The sequence below is a fragment of the Apodemus sylvaticus genome, chromosome 14 (genome assembly GCF_947179515.1).
Source record: "Apodemus sylvaticus chromosome 14, mApoSyl1.1, whole genome shotgun sequence".
Classification (NCBI taxonomy): Eukaryota; Metazoa; Chordata; class Mammalia; order Rodentia; family Muridae; genus Apodemus; species Apodemus sylvaticus.
Window position 1 is genome coordinate 37,840,817 of NC_067485.1, and position 10,067 is coordinate 37,850,883.

Below are 10,067 nucleotides of genomic sequence, written 5' to 3' on the forward strand. Positions count from 1 at the left end.
CATGCAGATTTGAGGGGTTTTCCCTAAGGTTATGTGCGGGCACTGATGGTGATGGGAAAAGAGACTTTTCCATCACTTAGAACTTCTTTGAATTCTTCCAGGCTGTTGGTTGGAGGAGGGTGCATAGGATGGAGGGTCATGGATGGAGAGGCCTCTGTGAGCCTCACCTATGACTGTACCTCTTATCTTAAAGGGTTGACTGGATCCTTCACATTACGCCTCTTGGGATTTTGAGAAACGGCAGAAACTCATTGCCAAAGAGGACCGCTCCTCTCCCTGATTGGCAGGGAAAGTGCAAACAAAGAGGTGCATCTCCCGGAAACAATGAGTTTGGAGATTTCCCCCGGGCGTGAGAGCACGGACCGAAGGCTGGGTGTTCAAAGGGTGTGTGGGAAGGGACGGAGACCCGCATCTTCTGGGCAAAGTTTTCTGGGAGATGGAAGGAGAGAGGGTCGGGACTGAGTTGCTGGTGCTTGGGGACAGAGCAGCCTGAACTGCGCACCAAGGCTCAGAGTCGGGCGGGAGATGCGGGGAGAGGGAGGGGGCGGGGAGGGAGGGGAGGGAGAGAGGAGGAAGGGGTGAGAGAGAGAAACCTGCCGCCGCTCTCCGCCTCTTTGTCTGCTCTGGGACTTGGAACAAAAGGGGGAACTCTGATGAACTCCTTCTCCCGCTCCCTGGACGCCCGAGTATCTCTTTCTCGCAACTTTGTCAACGCGACTTTCTCCGCTGTCAGGCTGCGCAAAAGTGTCCTAGCGCCTCGCAGGCTGCAACAATGGAAACAATGTCCCCTCAAAGTGCGACGAAGTGGACGGAGAAGGTGAGTGACTTGTCCTGTTTATCCCGCTTCCCGCAGGTCCCCCTGCTCCCAACACTTCCGAGGGCAAAGTCATAGATAGATCTAGCTGCCAAGTTTGACTGTTTCTTTCTTTTTTCTTGTCTTTTTTTTTGGGGGGGGGGTGTATCTCTTTTCCCGGTCCTCCTTTTCTTTTGTTCTTTAAAACTCTAGCACAGATTGTTTTATTTGTTTATTTTAAACGCGTTCATCTCATGTACTTCTTCTTCAGGGGTGGTGAGGGGCTGGGAAGGGCACCCAATCTGGATACTGCCCAGCTTTTCCCCAGTTGTGTGTAGATTGGAGGAAAACATTCTGATAAGGGTGGGAATTAGATTAGGCTCACCCACACCTAAGCCCCGACTTTGGTCACACAAAAAAAGGGAAGAGATGCAGAGGCGGGGGTCATTTCCTCACGCGTTTCCAAACTTCACTGTCTCTGGAGCGCTCTGGAGACACGAAGCTTGCAACAATAGACTGCGGGCAGGGTTTGGCTATTAAAGGGGTTCCAGCAAATTAATAGGAGTCCGGGAACTTTTCTTGGGGGCTGGGGTCCAGTTGAGGAAGCCACAGGTTCCAGACTGTCAAGAGTTGCGCAGATAAAGCTGATGGGGCCTGGACCATTAGTTAAGAGTCTGCCCCCCTTACCTCCCTGGTTTGGTTCAGTTTAGTGACCCACCCAGAATGACCTATTGCTATCCTTCTCCGGATCCATCCTCTCTTTGGTGTTGGCGACCCCCAGCCTATCTCAGCCAGTCTGAATGGGAAAGGAACCACGAGCCTGCACAGCTCCTCTGACCTAGCCCTCCGCCCCGCCTTTTGTGTTTTAACCTTTTGTTTCTATCGGCCACACCCGCCCAAAAGAGCGGCGCTTTTTCTTCTCTGCTCTGCGGGGAAGCAGCGCGGTTCCCTCCAGTTAGCGGTGAAGGCCGGCTTCTTAACTTTTGTTTCCCAAGTCCTCTAACTTCGGAAAGCTTCTGCCTTGGTTCTTGCTCTGTAAGTCAACATCTTTACTTTATATGAAATTTCTTTTGCTGCTTTTCTACTTCATTCCAAAAGTTGTTTATCTCTACCGGCCACTTGGGTACATTAAAAAAAAAAAAAAGATTAGGAGATCTAAGAGAACTAAGTTAGGGTTTGTTCAAAGGATATAGGTTGGCTTTATCTGTCGGATGCCTTTAAATATGACTATGTCTTGATTCTGCAACACAAAACCAGGCCCATGGTCTTCAGGTGTGCTTTGTGGGCGCCCTCCAAATACCAAGGTAATTTATCACCTTCTCCACCCTCTTCCGTGTTTCCAAATGCTGGATGTGTTCTTCAAGCTCCAGGAGCCACTTTTCAACAAGACAAATGAAATGGAACCCAACCTACGGCCCGTGACTCCAGGAAGCATCCAAACAATGCAGTAACTTCTGAGAGTTAGCACTCTGCAAGGTGCCAGAGCTGTGGAACTTCATGTCAAAGACTGAAATGAATTAAGATTACAGTTATTCTCTTAGGAAGGGGGTGTATAGCCTGTCCCCCGGCAACTAACCGTAATACATTCTAATTGTATAGGTGTCAATCCAGCGGCTCTAAGTGTCATGTCACTTAGCAGGAGTACTTCCTACTGAAATGCCTTCGAATTATTCGTCTTGGATACATATATATCTACCAGCCACTATCATGGAGATGCCAGGACCACAGCAAGTTAGCACTGGATGAAATACCATCAACTTCTTCATTTAGAGTTTCTTCAGTTGAATTGTCAGGATTTTTCACAAGGCTTCCCTTATGTGGATTATTGGAGTGTGATGCCGAGGAATTCTCCCCTTATAGAAGGTATGTCTCTTAGACACCCACAAGCACTTTCTTTTGGGTCTTACACTTAGTGCCACTGGAGAATTGTCTCCTTGTTTTGAGTTGTTGCCTGAGCAAGTGATTTACGAGTTTATGTTTCCTTCTTGGGGACTGTGTTTTGGAGATAGTTTCTCAAGTGGAATGATAATTTAAGAGTGTCTGATGAAAGTTTATTGATTTTTTTTTTACCATGTGTCTGTCCATATCTGCACATATAATGAATGCTGATTTATGTAGATGTATGTATATTTTATGTCAGTAATGGGTCCAAGATGTTCAACAGCCCATACCTTATTTTATTTGTGGCTAATTTTCTCCTTAGATACCACAGTGGATATTTGATTTTAGCAGAACAGGCTTTTGCATTATGTTGTTGTTATTATTATTATTGTTATTATTTACACTTTGACAGTTCATTCTGTAAACGAAATCCAGAAGTGACGCCCAAATAAGCACATTTCTCTTAGCATGGAAGGTTTGGCCGTGCCATAACCAAAGGGCATGAGGATTTGCTTAATCTGCTTATGGCAGATTCCCAAGAGTTTATATCCCCTTTTGAATACCTTACAGTTAATTTCTGATCATCTCTGGGAATGCAACAAAAAATTCTCATCGTCTCAATGAAAACATAAAGAGTTGCTTTTTTTTTTTTTTTTTCCTACAGTGTTTCCTGCCCTTGCTGTAGCATTTTGCTCTGAAAACTCAGTTTGGTCAAAAAAAATTTTTTTGGAAGAAACTTTTATATCATTATGAGTAAAATAGACTCTGGAACCCTTCAACATTTCTTCTTCTTCTTCTTTTTTTTTTAATCACCTATAAAACAAAGGTTTAAATGAGCTGAACTCCTTCATCTTGAAGAGGCTCTGCTTTGTCCGCTGTTTGTTTGTTATGAAGTTTCTTTTCTAGTTGTTAAACATGGGATGGCTTTGGAGTCTCATTCTCATTACTGTGCAGCACTGCTGCAGAAGATACTTTGAGCAAAGTGTGCTAGCACAGAGGTGCCAGTGTTCCCTGGGTTTCGCTGAAAGTGTATCTGCTAGAGTATTTTTCCCACACAGAGAGGACAGTGTGACTCTTAAGAAGAGTATTACCCTTCTGAAGTTGCTATCTCAGAATTTGGTTTAATGGCTACCCAGTGTTGGGCTCAAAAGTTTAGATTCAGGCTTTGGAATGAGTCCCAGCCCACACAAATACTCTCTGTGACTTCTTGCCCAGGTTGCTTGATTTCCTTGTATCTTATTTAGTTCCATCATTTGTAAAGTAGGTACCCTAACACCTGTTCCATAGGGTTGTAAGAAGCATATACGTAGGCCTGGGGATGCCCCTCAGTTGTAGAGTTCTTCTCTAGTGTGCATGAGACCCTGGGTTCAATCGCTTGCACTAGTAATCACAATAGAACCCTCAAAGCATATATGTCTGAAAAAATGTAACAGGGGGCTAACCAGTAATAAACTTAGTAAATTATATTACTATTAATTTCTTCAATCAGTGATGTTGGGATGCCTCAAACTTTCTTAGCTGGCTTGCAAAATATAAACCGTGTCCAACAGAACTATTCACTAAAATAATCAAAATCAATTTGGATGCAAGGGTGCATGTGCTTGAGTGAGCCTTTCTCTGAGAACATAGACTGTCCAGTTCTGTTAGCCACTCAATTACAGGTTAATTTGCCTCAGCAATATCAGTTAAGCATACCTGTGAACCAGCCTGCTGCTGAGGGGCCTGGCTTCACCCTTGAATGTGTGACTCTTCATTCCCAGGTAGAATATGTCTGTCAGCTGAGATGATGGTGAGTTTCAGAATTAGTTTATTCAGATTCTCTCTTTTGTTCTTACACTTACTTGCTTATTTATTTTCTATTGGAGCAGGCATGTGTGTGTGGCAGTCAGAGGACATCTTGCAGGAGCCCATTTTTTTTTTCCTTTAACCTTGTAGTTGTCTGGGGAATCAAACTCAAGTCATCAAGTTTAGTGATAAGTGAGTGCCTTTATTATGTGAATCACCCCACCTGCCTGGCTGTCTACTTTGAAAGTTGTTAATGATGAGTGGTCTTGGCTATAGCTTTGAAAGTTGGGGTGACTGAGGTTGTAACTCACTTCATACAGTGCTTGCCTAGAGCTATGTAAATCTTGTTTATTGAGTCAGGTCTGTATCCCAACACTCACCCTGAGGACTGGAAGTTCAAGGGCATCTTTCACTATCAATTTTGAGTTTGAGGCCAGCCCAAGGTACAGAAAACTAAATCTAAGGTACAGATTAGCTAAAATGTAAAAGAATGGCTTCATGTGTTATCAACCTGGAAATCAGGAACTGTTACATACCTTCTGATAGTAATTTTTCTGAACTGTCTTTATTTAAATAAAAATTAGGGTTTGTGCAAACTGTGCTCAGTAGGAGAGCAGTTCTTTCTAAAATGAAGATGCACTTCTTTGGTGACCTCTGGGCCTCAGTAGGCTGTGGTGTCTTCTTCGTGTGTCTTTTTACCTGAAGGTAGATTACATTCCCTTTTTTTTTCCCTTTAGAAAGTTTTGGGTAGAAATACCTAAGTATGGCTTCTTCTCACTTGCAATCTCCTATCAGGTAGCTGCCTAGAAACGACAATCTTAAATGGGATAATATAGAATACGAAATATGAATATTACAGTAGGAAAGTATCTTCTGAAAAGTTGTATTCAAGACTATCGCTAATGTTTGTTTAGTTCCCTGCACACCTGCTGCTTTTATCTGGATGGTGGTCATTGAAACTATTACCGGGTTTACTTAGCAACTTTAAAGTAGCTGGAGTTTTACACTGTCCCTGTTTAGCATGGCTAGGGTCTGCATCTGCTTGGCTTATGAGAATCCCCCAGGGTGGTCCCGATAAACACCTATAGGAAGCAAGTCTGACTGTTCACCTGTACTGTCTACAGATGGTGACTTTCAAGACCTTACAAGTAAATGAAGAACATTTGCTCGACTTTGGTTTTGTTTTTTGGATTTGTTTTTTTTCGAGACAGGGTTTCTCTGTATAGCCCTGGCTGTCCTGGAACTCACTCTGTAGACCAGGCTGGCCTCGAACTCAGAAATCCGTTTGCCTCTGTCTCCCAAAGTGCTGGGATTACAGGCGTGCACCACCACCGCCCAGCTTCAACTTTGGTTTTAAAGTCTGGGGTGTCAGTAGCTGAGCCCCGAGCTGTACCGTGAGTCTCTGTGAGCACCGAGCAGGGCATGAAGGCTCAGCCCTGCTGTATTCATTTGCTCCAACTTTCTCTAGGAACCTGCTTGTAGTCCCAAAGTTACTTTGATTTCCTCTTTATAAAATAATTGTTTTTAAAATTACATTTATGTTCCTTCCTTCATCAGTGTAGTTTCCAGGGACCGAATCAGATCGTCAGGCGTGGTAGCCGGTGCTTTTACTCTCTGCATTATCTTCCTGGTCCTGATTTCTTCTTTATGGTCTCAGATCTGCTCACCTTTTAAGCAGAAATTTTTGTTTTTAAAGACTGTTTTGGATCTTACCTGTGTGTGTGTGGACATGCATGGCTGAGGAGACCTGAGGGGATGTTAGATCACTGGATCCCTTGGAGGAACAGTTACAGGTGGTTAATTCCCCTCCCACGTGGGTGCTGGGAACTGGACTTGGCATCCCTGTAAGAACAGTAAGCTTTCCTAACCATTGAGCCATCTCTCCAGCACCAGATTTGCTGACTTTTAAAATGCTATCTGTTTTGAAAAACTTAGGTGTTATGTCTGCCTATTGTTGTTTGGACTAGAATTAATCCTCTGGCCTGGTGTTTGCTGGGCTGGGCCTCACCTCAGCCACCTGTTCAATATTATCAAAGATACAGATGTCAGAGGTATATTGTGACTCTAGGAGGCCTATGTTGTTCTTCCAACCTTTCCTTATACCTTCTGTTAACTATCACGAGTGCATTCTGTGTGCCTGGTGATGGGACAAGCTCTCAGAACACGAATGAAGAACATCAGTAAAACTCTGCCCTTCTGAAGCTTCTACTAGTGACAGCGAAATATATATTCAAAGGTGGAAGTTAGTGTTGAAAAACATGGAGCAGAAAGGGAGATGGGAATGAGAGGGGAGAGGCTGCTGATGTCTATAGGCTGGTCAGGCACGACCTTATCAGGGAGGTAACCTTGAGGCTGGGTAGGAAGGGAGGAGAGGAAAGAGCTTCTGCTATCAGGGTGGAGAGCGTCCAGGCTGGGGCTGGGGCAGGAGCCTGAGTTATCAATGCAAACCCACAGGAGTGGAGGGCACACATGGGCTCCTAGTGAGATGTGGGAGGAACTGGGAATGTGGGCAGATAGCAAGCGTCCTTGAAGGACAGGGCAGTGCAGTTTATACCAAGGGACAGTATGACACTGAAGAGTCTCAGATAGTGGGTGACCTGACAGAACTAATGTTGTCACAGAGTGACTCTGGTTGGGGAATTGAGGCCAGAGCAAAGATGCTAGCTGGAACCAGGGAGACCCTTACGAGCTACTGCACTTATCCCTTTGCCAAGATGGTGCCAGGGACCGTAAGGTGGAGGGAGCTTAGAGGGGCGGCTAAGAGCCAAATCCTCAGTATATGTTAGAGAGCAAAGACTGGAAGGTTTTCCGGGACAGGTGAATGGGAAAGAGAAGAGACGAGAGGAGAGGAGATACATAGGATTCTGGGACTTTCAGCCTGAGGCCAAGAGGAGATGGAAAGCCTTTAACCAGGGTGAAGGTGAACTTGCAGGAAGGGTGACCAGTCCCTCAGGTAGAATACATGAGGATCCAGGGGTGTGTGTGTGTGTTTGTCTGTCTGTGTCTGTCTGTCTGCGCATATGCTACTTGCACCTATGCCTGCACCGAGGTCAGAAGAGGACATCTTGTACCCTGCTCTATCATTCCTTAATTCTCTTAGGACAGACTCTCTCATGGAACCCAGAGCTACTCTGACGGCCATGCACACAGTCATATCTGGCTTCTTACTTGTGTTCTGGGGATTCAAACTCAGGTTCTCGCACTTGAATATCGAACACTCATACCCGGTAAGCCATCTTCCAAGATGTAGTTACCTTTAAATCAGCTAAGCAGTTTAAGATAGAAGCCATGTTTTCAAGGTAGTTACTCAGAGATATATAGTTGGGAGAAATTGAGTGCTATTTAAAGCAATGGGTGGATGAGTTCATTGAAGGAGTGAGTGTAGACTCCTTCCCTCCCCCATTTAGAAGCGGGGTTAATGAGAAATGAAGACCTGTTCTTTTAAGTGGTTTGGTCTATTATACACCTTTACAATTTCTGGCATTGTTCCTGAGTTTGATCCCTCCAGACCTCATGTAAAATAAGTTGGGTCTGGTGGCATTGTAATCCCAGCAGAGGTAGAAACAGGAACACAACTTGTTGGCCAGCAAGCCAACAAGTATAGCCTACTTGGTAAATAACAAGCAAATGAATGGCCTTTTCTTAAAAAATAAAACAATTAAAAAACAAAACCAAGATGGTCAGTATTTGAGGACTGACACTCAGAGTTGACCTCTGGCTTACACACACACACACACACACACACACACACACACACACACACACTATTGTCCTATGAATCCTGATTTAATTTTGTTAGTACTTTATAAACGATTAAAATACTTCCATATGCTGGTGTGGGGCAAGCTTTTGATCCCTGCACTCAGGAGGCAGAGACAGACAGGTAAATCTGTAAGTTCAAGGCCAGCTTGGTCTATGGAGCGAATCTGATGCCAGCCAAGTGTTGACAGTGAGAGTATTTCAGAACAGATAACCAACCACCTTCTACGTCCTATCTCAGTGGAGCTTTCTCAGTGGAGCCTTGGAGTAGCCACAGTGCGACAGCTCAGTAATTCCCATGTCTTACCTTGTAGACCAAAAAATTGAGCTCAGAAGTAAAATGGTTTGTACAAAGTCATTCAAGTATAAGATTATTGTTTATCTGCAAATTAGTGTCATTGACCAAAGAGAACATAGTAGTTATTGGGACTAGGTTCCAACTTTATGGGACAGTAGGAGGGACTGCAGTGTACACAGCACATGAATCAAAGCAGGGAAGGGGGCAGCTCACTACAGTGCTTAGGTAAGGCTTGGGCGTACATGGCCTTTTGACATGTTTTCAGTGGAATAAAGCTCAGGAGGACAGAACAACAAGATAACCGAATGATATGGAGAACTGCCCACCCTCCCTCCACCCCAGTCATGCTGGGCAGTGAGGGTTGTGGGTAGAAGATACAGTGAGTGGCATTGTGTGGCAGATTTTTCCAGAGGAGACACAGCATTACAGGTCTGTCCACTCCAGAAAGGGAGCCCACAACAGACCAAAGTAACAACTGTACCAGAGTCCAGTTTGGTGAACCAATGAGCTGTCTTATTTTTAAGAAAAAAAAATGGAGTTACTAACAGGAGTAGGGATGAGGGCTTACAAAATTAGCTGCATTCCCAGAAGCTCACCCCAACATGGTGGGACCCGAGAAAGCTGCATCCCTGGCGCTCCCCACCTAGTTGCTCTTGCAGGCAGCTCACGGTACAGACACATCTTTCTTGCTGCAGTTTGGCAGCTCCATCTCGGCATCCATGCGACTCCCTGGGGCAATTGATTCAAGTTGAGGGAGGGGTGCAACTTGGAGGACCGTGAGGTTCAGCGACAAGGACTAGTTCAAACACAAATGAACTTTTTGAGATTTTTATTTTGGGGTGTGTGTGTGTGTGTGTGTTTGTACATGTGTGCTTGTGCATATGGAGACCAGAGAATAAAGTTTGGATGCCATCCTCCTCGCCTTGTTTAGTTTCAAAACAGTCTGGCCTAAGATCTCCTTAATAGGCATGGCTGTTTGGCCAGCACCTCTATGGACTTATCCGATTCTCTCCAGGACTGTGATCACAGTGGCCCTTTTAAAACTTTGCATTTGTCAGGGGTGGGAGTTCTGAGTGTGGAACTCAGGTCCTGATGCGTACAAGGCAGGGACTTTACTGACCCAGCCATCTCTGCAGATACATTTGTTTGTGCGTTTGTTTTAGGCTGGGTCTACTGCTGCACAGGCTGGACTAGACCTGTAACTCTCCTGCCTCTGCATCCTGAGTGCTGCGATCACAGTAATGTGCCACCATGCCAGAGAAATTGGGTTTGAATAGTGGTTATGATGTGGTATCATGGACCATGCTTCTAGTACACTCTATGTCTGAATATAAATTCAATACCGTACATACACATTCTGCTTTTTCTCAAGCTGTGAAAGGGAGGTATATGTCTGAGTCACCTTCTTTCACTGACACTCTGCATTGAGCATTTGTGTTTCTAACCTCAGGAAGTTTTTGGACTCAAGTAAGAAATCTCCCAACTTAGACCTTACAAAACAAGCATTTGCTGGGTGTGGTCGCCTGTGCAGGTAATCTCAACATTCTGAGG

At 44.8% G+C, this 10,067-nt stretch overlaps 1 long non-coding RNA gene across 1 annotated transcript in view; it reads left to right on the top strand.

Annotated features, from left to right (window-relative positions):
• The first annotated feature begins 601 nt into the window (after positions 1-601).
• LOC127664885 (uncharacterized) overlaps positions 602-10,067 on the top strand; it is a 105,021-nt gene continuing 95,555 nt past the window's right edge. Inside the window, exons 1-2 of the long non-coding RNA XR_007973267.1 lie at positions 602-817; positions 2,393-2,656. This is a non-coding gene — a long non-coding RNA (uncharacterized LOC127664885). The remainder of the gene's footprint in view (positions 818-2,392; positions 2,657-10,067) is intronic.